The 18,298-nt window shown below is 42.0% G+C and overlaps 1 long non-coding RNA gene across 1 annotated transcript in view; it reads right to left on the minus strand.

Moving 5' to 3' along the window:
• LOC137231249 (uncharacterized) overlaps positions 1 to 18,298 on the minus strand; it is a 30,316-nt gene that overhangs the window by 11,634 nt on the left and 384 nt on the right. The window lies entirely within an intron of this gene.

The raw sequence follows: 18,298 nt of genomic DNA on the forward strand, positions 1-18,298 counted from the left end.
ATATGACACAAGGTCTGATTTAAGGGGATGTGCTTTCTTGGGACTCAAGAAACGCATCCTTGGCTCCCACTACCACGCCCCGACACTTGACCTACCATTTTGCTATAATCGGAAATTTTAGGACCAGAAATGTATTCCTTTGGGTTTTTCCTATTAAAAGGCAAATATCATGTAGGATGGATCACATATCAAACTATGGTCAATCATTTATGTCTCAGATAAGTCTAGATTAATTGAGCCATTTTTCTAGGGCACTGGAGAATTGAAAGAGAGTAGCTGGAGGCAATGACCTGAGTAGCTGGGGCAGGACCACCACCAAGGGTGGAAAACAAGGCAAAAGAGGAAGGAGGGTCGGAGAAAGCAAGTTTCATATCTGTACCTCCTGCTTGGCATTGATAAAACTGTGGACAATTGTGTGGAAATAAGAGGTTGAGGAGTCTGACTGTAGCTGGCATCCTATTCTGCAGGATTGAGTTACTGAAATTTTCTGCCACTGATTTTGCATCACTAGCATCCCAAGAATGAGGCAGCATGAATTCCAACTCAGTGTTTCCCTTTATACAGTGTATATGCTTCTGACAAGCTCTGGGTAAATAATTTTTCACAAGTCAAATCGTAATGTAGGTATTCTAGGGGAGAATTAGTGAGGAGATCAACTGGAACAGTGAAAATGTCTTGACTATTTTGTAGAAATGCTTGCTTTCCTACATCAGCCTTGCTTGCGAAGAAGTACACTTACAGTGTGTTTGCCTCTCTCTCTGAAAGGCAGAATGTTTAGAACTCTGTGACAACTACTGATTTAATTTACAAAATGCCTGTTCAGGTGGGCAAGGATCTGCAGGAGCGCCCTGATGATCTCATTATGCCTGTGTGGGGTGCATGAAGTGAATACGATCATCCCCAAACTGCTAAAAGGTTGTTCTTCTGACAAGTTGGTAAAGGAATGAGCAGTCAGTCTCCTCTCTTGGTAAACAGAGAAGATGCCAAGAACTAGATAAGAGGCTTCTTTCAGCTACAGGCTCTTATAGTGAGAACTGACAAAAAGTGTATTTGAACAAAAGCCTCGGTTGCATTGAAATAGTTACTAGAAACTCAAGAAGAATGATGTGTATCATTGTGGTAAATGAAGTTAGACACTCAACTTGCTTGCAACGTGGGTCAACAACCTAAAGGATGTTGTGAATAGAAAAGCATGCTCTGTATCTCATCAACTTAACTGGGTTTGCACAAGATGATCCTTTCATTCAATAAGGAAAATAACTGGCTTTTTAGGCAGTACCTTGGGGACAAAGTGAAGTATGCCCCCAAAGAACAAGGGTGCCCACTGAAAAGTAAACCAAATAAATCAACACGGAACAGGAGAAAGCAAAAAGTCTACCGAGTGCTTTCTGATGCATAATCAATGAAATTGGCACAATGGAACCTTACCTTGACCCAAAAGAAATATTCTTCAAAGCTATCTGCATCCTTTTGCTTTGAATCCTTATTCAACAATCTGCTGATTGATAACTCAGCTCAAAGCCTGGTAAAGGGGCCATCCAGGCACAGGCAGGAGTTCTCTCTTGTTGTAAATAATCACATTGGCATTCTAGTTTATCCATCAATCTCAGGTGAATTGACTTAGTGAGTAGCCATCACTTGAAATCTGGTCAATTCTAAGTATACTGATAAGCCCAGTTTCTGTAGCCCCTTACACAGCAGTACATTTACACAGCTGCTGCTACAAAGCACCAAGAAGCCTTTCTATGGCTTTATCCTTTCCTTTACCATTGATCTTTTTCCATTCTTTCACCATTGCTTAAAAGGTTAATTTCCCCTAATGGTTTGACCCATAGGCAGTATCTCTACAATACCAAAAGAGCTAGTTGACCTCTTTGACTTGTTCAATGAAAAACCCAGCCATAATGGTTATTTGGCAGTACAGGCAGAGTTGCAAGGCTAGACTTGAGGTTAACAATAAAACCTGAGGTTAAAATTTTTAGTGCGATAGACCCCTTTAGGAATCTGATAAAAGCTTTGGAGTTTGGGGTGGTCCATGCATCCCATCTACAGAGTGCTATTTAAGAAACCTGATCTCATGCAAACCCGTCATTTTGTCCATGGGCAAACTGAGGCTTTGTGAAGGGAAATGACTAACCCAAGGTTACACAACTAGTTACAGGCAGAAACAGAATTAGGTCTTTAACATCTTCAACCAACGTTCAACTGACCAATTTTTTTTTTTTCACTGCCTAACAAGTCATATTGACCTCAATTAGACACAGCAATAATGTGGAAATTCTGCTTGGGCACCCACCTCTCCTGAGACAGGAAAACAGCTCCAACAAGATCTCTTCCCCCAGCTGACCCCCATTCTCTCAGCCAAGCTGCACTGAGTCATCCCGCTCTTCAGTCTTTATTCCTATCTTTTAAAATGGGAGCTGAAAGAGGGAAACGGCTGACCAACCCAATCTGGAGAAGATTCCAGAAGTTATTAGTGCTCCCTCCTGCAACCTGAACTACATATGCAAACTTTAGGTTTGTCCAGTGATTTCAGTCGAATAAATGTGAGACCATGAAACGAGAATAGCCACTCTATCTGAATTCACTAGGCTGGTCAACGAAAACAGATCATCTTAGGGACCCAGGAAGGCTTCTCCTAAAGCAATTTCTCTGTAAAATATTAACTAACATTTCTATGATGTCTTATATTTCATAAAGTGCTTTCAGGTACCTAAATCAACTAAGGAAGGAAAAATAAAAAGGAGCGAGGGATTAGCAAATCTTTAACAATAAATGATTTATTCCCGAAACAGCTCTGAAATAAAGATCTCTCTTTTTAACTCGTAAGGAATCAGACTCAGAATGGCTAAGTATTGCATGAAGTCACATAGTAACTAGCGGAGCCAGGACTCAAATCCTGACATCTGAGTACAGTCTTATTTGCTAGATGACAAATTGAGGTTCTAAGAGGTTATGTCACTCCTTCTATTCATCCACTGCCTAAGTTATGGTGTTTGTATTTGAACTCGCATCTTTGGATCATAAAGCAAGCCTTTCATTCTGTTGAGTTAATGTTTCTCAACATTCTCTGCAAAGCACCTAAATAAGAATTACCAGCTGCCTGTTCTTTAGGAAAAATAGGTCTTGAGTACGGATTCTCAAAATGTGGCACTTGGACAGACAGCTGAGAATACTTGTTAGAAATACAAGTTCTCGACTAGACAGAAGATGGCGGAAGAGTAAGACGCGGAGATCACGTTCCTCCCCACAGATACACGAGAAATACATCTACGCGTGGAACAACTCCTACAGAGCATCTACTGAACGCTGGCAGAAGACCTCAGACCTCCCAAAAGGCAAGAAACCCCCCATGTACCTGGGTAGGGCAAAAGAAAAAACTAAACAGAGACAAAAGGATAGGGACGGATCCTGCACCAGCGGGAGAGAGCTGTGAAGGAGGAAAAGTGTCCACACACTAGGAAGCCCCTTCGCGGGTGGAGACTTCGGGAGGCGGAGTGGGGGAGCTTGGGAGCCGCGGAGGAGAGCACAGCAACAGGGGTGCGGAGGGCAAAGCGGACAGATTCCAGCGCAGAGGATCGGGCCGACCGGAACTCGCCAGCCGAGAGGCTTGTCTGCTCGCCTGCCGGGGCGGGCGGGACTGGGAGCTGAGGCTCCGGCTTTTGTCGGAGCGCCGGGAGAGGACTGAGGTTGGCGGCGTGAACACAGCCTGCAGGGCGTTAGTGCACCGCGGCTGGCCGGGAGAGAGTCCGGGGAGAAGTCTGGAACTGCCGAAGAGGCAAGAGACTTTTACGTCCCTCTTTGTTTCCTGGTGCACGAGGAGAGGGGATTAAGAACGCTGCTTGAGAGAGCTCCAGGGACGGGCGCGAGCCGCGGCTAAAAGTGCGGAGCCCAGAGACAGACATGAGACGCTAGGGCCGCTGCTGCCGCCACCGGGAGGCCTGTGTGCGAACACAGGTCACTAGCCACACGCCCTTCCGGGGAGCCTGTGCAGCCCGCCACTGCCAGGGTCCCGGGATCCAGGGACAACTCCCCCGGGAGAACGCACAGGCGCGCCTCAGGCTGCAACGTCTCGCCGGCCTCTGCCGCCGCAGGCCCGCCCCACACTCCGTGCCCCTCCCTACCCCCGGGCCTGAGTGAGCCAGAGCCTCCGAATCAGCGGCTCCTTTAACCCCGTCCTGTCTGAGCAAAGAACAGACGCCCTCCGGCGACCTACACGCACAGGCGGGGCTAAATCCAAAGCTGAGCCCCTGGGAGCTGTGAGAACAAAGAAGAGAAAGGGAAATCTCTCCCAGCAGCCTCAGAAGCAGCGGATTAAAGCTCCACAATCAACTTGATATGCCCTGCATCTGTGGAATACCTGAATAGACAACCAATCATCCCAAATTAAGGAGCCCTGTGGATGAAAGGCTCTTGGTGCTGCAGCCAGGAGTCAGTGCTGTGCCTCTGAGGTGGGAGAGCCAACTTCAGGACACTGATCCACAAGAGACCTCCCAGCTGCACATAATATCAAACAGCAAAAATTTCCGAGAGATCTCCATATCAACGCCAGCACCCAGCTTCACTCAACGACCAGCAAGCTACAGTGCTGGACATCCTATGCCAAACAACTAGCAAGACAGGAACACAACCCCACCCATTAGCAGAGAGGCGGCCCAAAATCATAATAAGTCTACAGACACCCCAAAACACACCACCAGACGTGGACCTGCCCACCAGAAAGACAAGATCTAGCCTCATCCACCAGAACACAGGCACTAGTACCCTCCACCAGGAAGCCTACACAACCCACTGAACCAACCTTAGCCACTGGGGACAGACACCAAAAACAACAGGAACTACGAACCTTCAGCCTGCAAAAAAGGAGACCCCAAACACAGTAAGATAAGCAAAATGAAAAGACAGAAAAACACACCGCAGATGAAGGAGCAAGATAAAAACCCATCAGACCTAACAAATGAAGAGGAAATAGGCAGTCTACCTGAAAAAGAATTCAGAATAATGATAGTAAGGTTGATCCGAAATCTTGGAGATAGAATGGACAATAGAATGGACAAAATGCAAGAATCAGTTAACAAGGACCTAGAAGAACTAAAGATGAAACAAGCAACGATGAACAACACAATAAATGAAATTAAAAGTACTCTAGATGGGATCAATAGCAGAATAACTGAGGCAGAAGAACGGATAAGTGACCTGGAAGATAAAATAGTGGAAATAACTACTGCAGAGCAGAATAAAGAAAAAAGAATGAAAAGAACTGAGGACAGTCTCAGAGACCTCTGGGACAACATTAAACGTACCAACATTCGAATTATAGGGGTTCCAGAAGAAGAAGAGAAAAAGAAAGGGACTGAGAAAATATTTGAAGAGATTATAGTTGAAAACTTCCCTAATATGGGAAAGGAAATAGTTAATCAAGTCCAGGAAGCACAGAGAGTCCCATACAGGATAAATCCAAGGAGAAATACGCCAAGACACATATTAATCAAACTGTCAAAAATTAAATACAAAGAAAACATATTAAAAGCAGCAAGGGAAAAACAACAAATAACACACAAGGGAATCCCCATAAGGTTAACAGCTGATCTTTCAGCAGAAACTCTGCAAGCCAGAAGGGAGTGGCAGGACATATTGAAAGTGTTGAAGGAGAAAAACCTGCAACCAAGATTACTCTACCCAGCAAGGATCTCATTCAGATTTGATGGAGAAATTAAAACCTTTAGAGACAAGCAAAAGCTGAGAGAGTTCAGCACCACCAAACCAGCTCTACAACAACTGCTAAAGGAACTTCTCTAGGCAAGAAACACAAAAGAAGGAAAAGACCTACAATAACAAACCCAAAACAATTAAGAAAATGGGAATGGGAACACACATATCAATAATTACCTTAAATGTAAATGGACTAAATGCTCCCACCAAAAGACACAGATTGGCTGAATGGATACAAAAACAAGACCCATATATTTGCTGTCTACAAGAGACCCACTTCAGACCTAGAGACACATACAGACTGAAAGTAAGGGGATGGAAAAAGGTATTTCATGCAAATGGAAACCAAAAGAAAGCTGGAGTAGCAATTCTCATATCAGACAAAATAGACTTTAAAACAAAGACTATTAGAAGAGACAAAGAAGGACACTACATAATGATCAAGGGATCGATCCAAGAGGAAGATATAACAATTGTAAATATTTATGCACCCAACATAGGTGCACCTCAATACATAAGGCAAATACTGACAACCATAAAAGGGGAAATCGACAGTAACACATTCATAGTAGGGGACTTTAACACCCCACTTTCACCAATGGACAGATCATCCAAAATGAAAATAAATAAGGAAACACAAGCTTTAAATGATACATTAAATGAGATGGAGTTAATTGATATTTATAGGACATTCCATCCAAAAACAACAGAATACACGTTTTTCTCAAGTGCTCATGGAACATTCTCCAGGATAGATCATATCTTGGGTCACAAATCAAGCCTTGGTAAATTTAAGAAAATTGAAATTGTATCAAGTATCTTTTCCGACCACAACGCTATGAGACTCGATATCAATCACAGGAGAAGATCTGTAAAAAATACAAACACATGGAGGCTAAACAATACACTACTTAATAACGAAGTGATCACTGAAGAAATCAAAGGGGAAATCAAAAAATACCTAGAAACAAATGACAATGGAGACACGACGACTCAAAATCTATGGGATGCAGCAAAAGCAGTTCTAAGAGGGAAGTTTATAGCAATACAATCTTACCTTAAGAAACAGGAAACATCTCGAATAAACAACCTAACCTTGCAGCTAAAGCAATTAGAGAAAGAAGAACAAAAAAACCCCAAAGTTAGCAGGAGGAAAGAAATCATAAAAATCAGATCAGAAATAAATGAAAAAGAAATGAAGGAAACAATAGCAAAGACCAATAAAACTAAAAGCTGGTTCTTTGAAAGGATAAACAAAATTGATAAACCATTAGCCAGACTCATCAAGAAAAAAAGGGAGAAGACTCAAATCAATAGAATTAGAAATGAAAAAGGAGAAGTAACGACTGACACTGCAGAAATACAAAAGATCATGAGAGATTACTACAAGCAACTCTATGCCAATAAAATGGACAACCTGGAAGAAATGGACAAATTCTTAGAAAGGTACAACCTGCCAAGACTGAATCAGGAAGAAATAGAAAATATGAACAGACCAATCACAAGCACTGAAATTGAAACTGTGATTAAAAATCTTCCAACAAGCAAAAGCCCAGGACCAGATGGCTTCACAGGCGAATTCTATCAAACATTTAGAGAAGAGCTATCACCTATCCTTCTCAGACTCTTCCAAAATATAGCAGAGGGAGGAACACTCCCCAACTCATTCTACGAGGCCACCATCACCCTGATACCAAAACCAGACAAGGATGTCACAAAGAAAGAAAACTACAGGCCAATATCACTGATGAACATAGATGCAAAGATCCTCAACAAAATACTAGCAAACAGAATCCAACAGCACATTAAACGGATCATACACCATGATCAAGTGGGGTTTATTCCAGGAATGCAAGGATTCTTCAATATACGCAAATCAATCAACGTGATACACCATATTAACAAATTGAAGGAGAAAAACCATATGATCATCTCAATAGATGCAGAGAAAGCTTTTGACAAAATTCAACACCCATTTATGATAAAAACCCTGCAGAAAGTAGGCATAGAGGGAACTTTCCTCAACATAATAAAGGCCATATATGACAAACCCACAGCCAACATCGTCCTCAATGGTGAAAAACTGAAAGCATTTCCACTAAGATCAGGAACAAGACAAGGTTGCCCACTCTCACCACTCTTATTCAACATAGTTTTGGAAGTTTTAGCCACAGCAATCAGAGAAGAAAAGGAAATAAAAGGAATCCAAATCGGAAAAGAAGAAGTAAAGCTGTCACTGTTTGCAGATGACATGATACTATACATACAGAACCCTAAAGATGCTACCAGAAAACTACTAGAGCTAATCAATGAATTTGGTAAAGTAGCAGGATACAAAATTAATGCACAGAAATCTCTGGCATTCCTATACACTAAGGATGAAAAATCTGAAAGTGAAATCAAGAAAACACTCCCATTTACCATTGCAACAAAAAGAATAAAATACCTAGGAATAAACCTACCTAAGGAGACAAAAGACCTGTATGCAGAAAACTATAAGACACTGAAGAAAGAAATTAAAGATGATACAAACAGATGGAGAGATATACCATGTTCTTGGATTGGAAGAATCAACATTGTGAAAATGACTCTACTACCCAAAGCAATCTACAGATTCAATGCAATCCCTATCAAACTACCACTGGCATTTTTCACAGAACTAGAACAAAAAATCTCACAATTTGTATGGAAACACAAAAGACCCCGAATAGCCAAAGCAATCTTGAGAAAGAAAAACAGAGCTGGAGGAATCAGGCTTCCTGACTTCAGACTATACTACAAAGCTACAGTAATCAAGACAGTATGGTACTGGCACAAAAACAGAAATATAGATCAATGGAACAGGATAGAAAGCCCAGAGATAAACCCACGCACATATGGTCACCTTATCTTTGACAAAGGAGGCAGAAATGTACAGTGGAGAAAGGACAGCCTATTCAATAAGTGGTGCTGGGAAAACTGGACAGCTACATGTAAAAGTATGAGATTAGATCACTCCCTAACACCATACACAAAAATAAGCTCAAAATGGATTAAAGACCTAAATGTAAGGCCAGAAACTATCAAACTCTTAGAGGAAAACATAGGCAGAACACTCTATGACATAAATCACAGCAAGATCCTTTTTGACCCACCTCCTAGAGAAATGGAAATAAAAACAAAAGTAAACAAATGGGACCTAATGAAACTTAAAAGCTTTTGCGCAGCAAAGGAAACCATAAAGAAGACCAAAAGACAACCCTCAGAATGGGAGAAAATATTTGCAAATGAAGCAACTGACAAAGGATTAATCTCCAAAATTTATAAGCAGCTCATGCAGCTTAATAACAAAAGAACAAACAACCCAATCCAAAAATGGGCAGAAGACCTAAATAGACATTTCTCCAAAGAAGATATACAGAGTGCCAACAAACACATGAAAGAATGCTCAACATCACTAATCATTAGAGAAATGCAAATCAAAACTACAATGAGATATCATCTCACACCAGTCAGAATGGCCATCATCAAAAAATCTAGAAACAATAAATGCTGGAGAGGGTGTGGAGAAAAGGGAACCCTCTTACACTGTTGGTGGGAATGTAAATTGATACAGCCACTGTGGAGAACAGTATGGAGGTTCCTTAAAAAGCTACAAATAGAACTACCATATGACCCAGCAATCCCACTACTGGGCATATACCCTGAGAAAACCATAATTCAAAAAGAGTCATGTACCAAAATGTTCATTGCAGCTCTATTTACAATAGCCCAGAGATGGAAACAACCTAAGTGTCCATCATCAGAAGAATGGATAAAGAAGATGTGGCACATATATACAATGGAGTATTACTCAGCCATAAAAAGAGACGAAATTGAGCTATTTGTAATGAGGTGGATAGACCTAGAGTCTGTCATACAGAGTGAAGTAAGTCAGAAAGAGAGAGACAAATACCGTATGCTAACACATATATATGGAATTTAAGAAAAAAAAAATGTCATGAAAAACCTAGGGGTGAAACAGGAATAAAGACACAGACTTACTAGAGAATGGACTTGAGGCTATGGGGAGGGGGAAGGGTAAACGGTGACAAAGCAATAAAGAGGCATGGACATGTATACACTACCAAACGTAAGGTAGATAGCTAGTGGGAAGCAGCCGCATAGCACAGGGAGATCAGCTCGGTGCTGTGTGACCGCCTGGAGGGGTGGGATAGGGAGGGTGGGAGGGAGGGTGACGCAAGCGAGAAGAGATATGGGAACATATGTATATATATAACTGATTCATTTTGTTGTGAAGCTGAAACTAACATACCATTGTAAAGCAATTATGCTCCAATAAAGATGTTTAAAAAAAAAAAAAAGTGCAAAAAAAAAAAAAAAAAGAAATACAAGTTCTCAGGTGCCACCCAGGACCTACTGCATCAGACAGTCTGGGGGTGGGGGCCGGGAATCTGTGTTATAAGTGCTCCAGGTGATTCTGATGCCTGCTAAAATCAGAGAACCACTCACTGATCTAGTGGCATTCTTTCCCTTAACCCCCCCCAAGACAACTCATTTTTACCTGGACCTTTTCTAGATCAAACAATTCTAACACGTGTACCCTGACTTAAAAAGCACTGAAACGTATTCAGTACTTGATCTAAGTCCATCATACTTCACAAGACTCCAAACCCTGTGGCATCTGATTCTACCACATAATTTCACTTTAATCTTTTTCCTCAAACACTCTCAGAAATCTGAGGACTCAAGAATCTGCTGAAAATCATGGACATAGAGAACAGACTGGTGGTTGTCTCAGGGGAGGGGTTGCAGGAGGGATAGAATGGGAGGTTACGGTTAGCAGATGTAAGCTTTTATATATAGAATGTATAAACAACAAGGTCCTACTGTATAGCATGGGGAACTATAATCAATATCCTATGATAAACCATAATGGAAAAGGATATTTAAAAAAAGAATGTATATATATGTATAACTGAACCACTTTGCTGTACAGCAGAAATTAATACAACATTGTAAATCAACTAACTTCGATTAAAAAAAAAAAGAATCTGTTGAAAGAACTCAACCCTGAACATGTCCTCAGAGACTGTTCCTAATGCAGAGGAAAAAGATGCCCAACGATATCATTTGCTTAGGACATTTCACAACTCTGAACATAATTTTTAATGGAGATGCTTAGATTAGAAAATAGAGTTTCCTCCAAGAGAACCCACCAGGGTAGGGTGTAAGGCTTTGTTTCAAAGCTGAGCTTGGCGACATGACATTGATGTGTGGGCCTTTCACAGTTTACTTACGTTTTGGTGGGTGGTTTGTTTTATAACATTAAATGTTCTTCTCAAGCAGGTGTTGGCTGGATAGAATAAAACTAATTAGTTTGATCTTGGGGACAACTGAGCCTATGTGACTGGATTTCAGACGGTGTCCACGTTTGTTACCTGCTTGAATTACGCAAGCAGTCTAACAAGGGGTGAAAATGTATTACTTTTCCCAGAGTGTGCTATATTTTATCACGGAAAACACAATCAGTGGTACCAAATGCAAGTATAATGTTTGCTGGTTAAACCAACACCATCCTGCATCTCCCAATTTTATTGCTTAGCAATTGAATTTACCCGAGATGGGGCTGTGGGTTAAGCTTTCACAAGGAATGATGCAACACTACCACCATGTGGTTCCCAGATGCAAATGGCTGGGACAGAAGTAATATTCATCCTCATTGAAATAGATGCACTGCTTCCTGGGCCTCCCAACAAGCTTAACTTTTGCATTTTCAGCTTAGAATTCAGCTAGAAGAGGAGAGATAAGGCCTTCTTCCAGATGGACACAAAGTATTAATCAGAAAGTGCAGTAGTAAAAAAAAAAAAAAAAAGTGCTGTAGTGCCTGGGTAATCAGGTAACCCTAGGAACCCCCATATTCACCTCTCCTTCAATTCATTCTGTTCTCTCCCCACTGTGTTCCTTTCTTGTTAGCAGCTATTGTTTGACTGCAGCTTAATTTCCACACATTCCTGAATCTCAGCTGCTGGCCATTCAATGGTGCCCCCCTGAACTCAAAGTATAGGTCCCATTCCCGTTATGTTTCTCTAGGTTTCACAAAGCCCACGTCCAACCATTAGGAACCAACTCTTATCCTGGTCTGTAAGAGGGAAAAAAAGAAAGAGAAGGAAAAAGACGGGAGATTCAGAAAACTAACAATGATCACTTCAGCCGTTGACTTGCCTGTTCTTGGACATTTCTTATCTCTCTATTAATCATGTAGGAGTTTTTAGTTAGTATGAACAACAAAGACTCTCACAAACCATCTGTAACTTTAGGGAAAAAAAGAATTATTTTCCTAAATAAGTTAACGATATATCTCAGGAAGCTTATTTGCAAAGAACAATCCCTAAAACTTGCATTAGTGTACCTTTAGGGTTCCAATATCGTATGGTTACTTACAATCAACTAACGAAAACTGAGCATGTACTATGTGTCAGGCGTAAGTCATGTGTTACTGATAATACACAAAACAGACATGGCCCCAGCTCTCATGTTGCTCACATCCAGGAAGGAAAACACTTAATTTAAAAAATTACAGGGGCTTCCCTGGTGGCGCAGTTGTTGAGAGTCCGCCTGCCGATGCAGGGGACATGGGTTCGTGCCCCGGTCCGGGAAGATCCCACATGCTGTGGAGCGGCTGGGCCCATGAGCCATGGCCGCTGAACCTGTGCGTCCGGAGCCTGTGCTCCGCAACGGGAGAGGCCACAACAGTGAGAGGCCCCCGTGCCCCCCCCCAAAAAAAATTACAGATGAGATCTGTTCTATAAAGAAGTACAAAGTGTAACTGTTGGCTCCCCCTGAGAGATTTTCTCACCTCTCCAAAAAGGAGGCAGTAAGGGGCAGCAGAAGGAGCATAAGTCTTAAATCAGATCTAGGTTCGAATTCAAACCTTCTCACCCACCAACTGGGGACCTGGGCAGGACTCTTGAAGCTTAAGTTCTCTTTTCAATAGAATCAATACATAAATCTCTAGTTCACGGGGCTAGTAAAAGGACTAAATGAGATATTGCACGAAAAGATGTGCAAGCTCTTGGCACAGGGTGGTAGCCCTCTACCCCTTTCAACCAGCATACTTCTGATGAAGAAAAATCTGGTTGCCCTGATTTTTACAGTTTCCCCCTATTACTGATGGCCCTACCGCACACCAAGCCCTGGCTAGGTCCTCCAGGTCCGTGCTACTGCTAATTCCCAGGTTAGGAGTAGAACTTTGGTCTTTTTAAATGCTGCCTTCAAAACTAAATACACACACACAAACACACACACTCACACACACAGTTCTTGTCTGGAAACCTCATTATTTGCAGCGGTGATGGAGAATCTGTTTTGCTCCCATAGTATGGCTGACAGATTTGGTGTTTTCTCGTTTAAATAGGTAAATTCAAAGTGGCTTTTATCTTTGTCCCTGGAGATGAGTTGACATTTAATGCAAAATGAGGCATTTGGGCTGACCATGTGAAGGCAGAGTAGGGGTATTTTCTAAGAGAATAAGCACATTTGCTTGTCTGCTCAGATCTGCTGGCCAGCAGCTTTGGTCAAACCATCGCACTAGTTCTCGCAGCTCACTCTCACCTCACCTGAAGCAACCGGGAAGCTTTCCTCCCCCCGTCCCTCCACCTTGGGAGGCACTGCTTCCTGCTGACACCTATATCAACAGAGGTCTAACTTTGGAGCTTACAGAGAAAGCTAGGACATGTTCATTCCCAGAGCATTTAAAGAAACATAAAACACACCCACACCGTGTAGCAGGATCAATATTCACTTACACTATACTCAGATGTACAGAAACCAAGAGCCTTTTATTCCTCTGTAATTGATCTGCTTCCCTTGAAGACCTTCACCAGGCTGATGGCAGGAGAAGAAAATGAAAGGTTTGTCCAGCCTAGTAATTTAGTCTTGTTTGGTATCCCATCTCGGCTGGGATGGCTTGGATACATGCTGTTTCAGAGTCTGCACCTCCCTTTCCTCTGCTCCTCCTAAGGTGGCACCTTAAAGCCGGAAAGGAAGGGTGTGGCTTTGTGACCTCATGGGGGCAGAGGGGAGATGGCCGGGGTCCTTGAGATGTCAGCCAGCATCTGCTGCGGAGGGCCCAGGCTGGGTTGACCCCTGGACTGGAGACCACTGAGTCATGAACCTATGCTCTGGACATTCTGCTGGTGCCTCTGAGTCTGTTGCTGGCATCACTCAGGGTCTGTTGGACTCGCCTGACCTCAGTTCCTGGTGGCACAGTGGACACACCCCTGAGACTTGGCCAGGAAGCACTGCCCTGCTGTCCTCAGCAACACTGGCTCCTCTGCCCACCAAAGCGGCCCAGGCTCCCCAGGCAGGCTCTGCAAAATTCAGTGGCCGGCCCTGCGGACGTGAGGAAATCCTAGGTCCCTTTCAGTCACTTGAGAATTAAGCCTGGTTCAGAAGAAGCAGGCCCTCCTAGGCCTAACCTGGCTGTGCTGACCAGTGTCTTCTGATGAAGCTGTCCACAGGTTCCTGCCAAGGCAGCCTGAGAAACAAATCTACACCCAGAATCCCAACTTACTGCTGGTTACACACACACATACACACACACACACACACACACACACACACACACACACACACACACACACACTCTTCCCATCCCCAGGGCTCAGGCCCAGAAGAAAGGAGATCTCACCCCTTCTTCACTTCCTGTCTCCCCTCCTCTTCTCCCCATCCCCCATGCCAGAGGAGTAGACCACGGATTTTCCATTACCTCTATAAATTATCCTCCTTCTGGACATCAAGTCTAGTGTCCTACCTGTCCTAGGCAGAAGGAGGTGCCTCTACACTTGGAAAATCTTTATGCTTTGATCCATTGAGGCCTCCTCTCGGTAAGCTGGGAGTGAGAGGAACTCCTATGAAAGGAGTCCTAGACTTCTTTTCCCCTCTGGAAAAATGTCTTATCTTACTGCAGAATCAAACATACTACTTTAAATACCAAACCTGGAATATTAACTCCTTCTTTCCCTTTGCACCCCTGTTGTAACCTTTCTAAGAGGTAGGAAGATGCCTCAAGTAAACTAGGGAGATGATTACATGGAGGGAAGTGTAAAATAAAAAAACATTTCAATATATCCCCTTGTTGTACTACCCCAGCTCTTCAGCTAAATCCTCCAGATCCTTACTGAATACCTGCTACATTCTCAGCATTTGAGAAAGGATACAGGAAGTACAGAAGAGACATAAGACATGGCCGCCACCTCAGGGAACTTTCAGTCTAATGGTAAGAGAGACTTGCGAATAATCAAAGGAAAGACCTGACTTGCACAAATGGGTGGTGAGGGCTATAAAGTGCTCCAGCTGCCAGTTCAGAAGCCACTCTCGGGACTTCTCTGGTGGTCCAGTGGTAAAAAATCCACCTTCCAATACAGGGGACGTGGGTTCGATCCCTGGCTGGGGAACTAAGATCCCATCCCACATGCTGCGGGGCAACTAAGCCCGCGCGCCTCAACTAGAGAGAAGCCTGCACGCTGCAACAAAAGATCCCGCATGCCTCAACTAAGACCCGACACAGCCAAAGATAAAATAAAATAAATAAATATTTTTTTTAAAAAAAAGAAGGTACCCTCCTGACCCCTGATTTCCTTCTTCCTCTGGTATTGTGAGTTTCTTCTTCTTCTTCTTTTTTTTTTTTTAATCTATCTGCTGTTTGAAAGAAAAGCACTGAAGCAGAGAGAAAGCAAGCAACCACTGCATGCTAGTGTCTGCAGACAACCCTATTGTCAGGAACCATCAGTTCCCCAGGGGAACAGGGGAGTAGATGAGGACATCTACTGGGTCTCAATTTTGCATATGCAATTTGTGCCCATAATTATGTTGGTTACTGCACGGGTCACATAAAGCTTGACCAAGCAAACAGCCACTAATTAAATGCTATGCAAAATGTCTCATTCCTGTGCAGGCTTCTATATGTGAAATATAGTCTACTGAAAAAGAAATCTCACATCAAGTGATTTTCACTTGTCTGCTCCACCTGACCTCTCTCTTAAGAGGTCAGTAAGACCTCTTAAGAGAATGGTACACATAGATTTTTTTTAAGTCAACTTTCACAGAGAGAAGACTTAAAAGGACAGAACTAAATATTGCCAGTAATTACTCTGGATCACGTGTGTGTGTGTGTGCGTGTGTGTGTGTGTGTGTGTGTGTGTGTGTGTGTTTATGCTTTTAAGATTAACATCAACATTTAATAAGCCAAACAGAGCATGAAAAAGAGTAACGTTTAGAAATCGAAATCTTAGGCGATGCTGATACTGGTGTTGTAAAGGTGAATACAAATTAGAAATAAGAAAAAAAAGCAATTCACCCTGAGGCAAAGAAAATGGAAAGACACCTTCCTCCAACTCCCTTTTTTCTTTGAGCATTTACCTTAAAACTCATCACTGTAAGCTCTTTCTCTGCCTCCTCGAAATGTATGTAAATTTTTTAGAAGCTAAATAAGCCTCTTGCCAATTTTACAATCCAGGGATGTTTCCTCGAGGATCAGGGAGCCATCTCTTTAAAAAGTAATTATCAAGAAAGATAGAGCTGTGATTTATGTCATAAAGTCTTCTGCCTATGTTTTCCTCTAAGAGTTTTATAGTGTCTGGCTTTACATTTAGGTCTTTAATCCATTTTGAGTTTATTTTTGTGTATGGTGTTAGGGAGTGTTCTAATTTCATTCTTTTACAGGTAGCTGTCCAGTTTTCCCAGCACCACTTATTGAAGAGGCTGTCTTTTCTCCATTGTATATTCTTGCCTCCTTTATTAAAAAAAAAGGTGACCATATGTGCGTGGGTTTATCTCTGGGCTTTCTATCCTGTTCCACTGATCTATATATCTGTTTTTGTGCCAGTACCATACTGCCTTTATTACTGTAGCTTTGTAGTATAGTCTGAAGTCTGGAACCTGATTCCTCCAGCTCCGTTTTTCTTTCTCAAGATTGCTTTGGCTATTCGGGGTCTTTTGTGTTTCCATACCAATAGTGAAATTTTTTGCTCTAGTTCTGTGAAAAATGCCATTGGTAGTTTGATAGCGATTGCATTGAATCTGTAGATTGCTTTGGGTAGTAGAGTCATTTTCACAATGTTGATTCTTCCAATCCAAGAACATGGTATATCTCTCCATCTGTTTGTATCATCTTTAATTTCTTTCTTCAGTGTCTTATAGTTTTCTGCATACAGGTCTTTTGTCTCCTTAGGTAGGTTTATTCCTAGGTATTTTATTCTTTTTGTTGCAATGGTAAATGAAAGTGTTTCCTTAATTTTTCTTTCAGATTTTTCATCATTAGTGTATAGGAATGCAAGATATACCCTGAGAAAACCATAATTCAAAAAGAGTCATGTACCACAATGTTCATTGTAGCTCTATTTACAATAGCCAGGAAGGACATGGAAGCAACCTAAGCGTCCATCAACAGATGAATGGATAAAGAAGATGTGGCACATATACATAATGGACGATTACTCAGCCATAAAAAGAAATGAAATTGAGTTATTTGTAATGAGGTGGATGGACCTAGAGTCTGTCACACAGAGTGAAGTAAGTCAGAAAGAGAAAAACAAATACCATATGCTAACACATATATATGTATGGAATCTAAAAAAAAAGAAAAAGTTCTGAAGAACCTAGGGGCAGGACAGGAATAAAGATGCAGACGTAGAGAATGGACTTGAGGACATGGGGACATGGGGATGGGGAAGGGTAAGCTGGGACGAAGTGAGAGAGTGGCATGGACATATATACACTACCAAATATAAAATAGATAGCTGGTGGGAAGCAGCCACCTAGCACAGGGAGATCAGCTCGGTGCTTTGTGACCACCTGGAGGGGTGGGATAGGGAGGGTGGGAGGGAGGGAGACGCAAGAGGGAAGAGGTATGGGGATATATGTATATGTATTGCTGATTCACTTTGTTATAAAGCAGAAACTAACACAACACTGTAAAGCAGTTATACTCCAATAAAGACGTTAAAAAAGAAAGAAAGAAAGAAAGATAGGGCCCCTAACTCTCAGTTTCCTGGGAGGACAGGAGCCTACCTTCCGGGATTCATGTTGCAAACTTACCTCCTGTCATGAAGATATGAGAAATTTACTTTTCCTTTGGGTAAAGGCAACTAGCAGACACAGATGGTTATCCCAACTATAAGGCGAACTATGTGTGGCAAATAGTGCTATCAAGTCCTCTTATTTGAGTACTAGTTATCGTTTATCTTGAGAACGTGTATGGAACAGGTTGTATCCGCTTGGCTATACAAAATGGTGAGATTTCTTTCTGTTTCTGTAATCTCTTAATGGATTGCCTGCATTAATGGCTGTGCATCACGTTCTTGTTTAATGCTCATTCAGTTAATAAAACTGTTTTTTTCTCTTCTATCTTTGTGGAGAGGTTTTCTGGGTTGGCAGGAAGTTTTGTATTTCCTATGTGTTATTTTTCTTATACTCCAAACTTTCTGTATTGAATAATTAGTACATTTGTGATTTTTAAAATATCTTAATGTTGCACCATGGAATTAATATAAGAATTAAACCCATCTGAATGCTATTTAATTGTCTTGAATTGAAGAAAAACCAA

Source organism: Pseudorca crassidens, chromosome 9 (assembly GCF_039906515.1).
Source record: "Pseudorca crassidens isolate mPseCra1 chromosome 9, mPseCra1.hap1, whole genome shotgun sequence".
NCBI lineage: Eukaryota > Metazoa > Chordata > Mammalia > Artiodactyla > Delphinidae > Pseudorca > Pseudorca crassidens.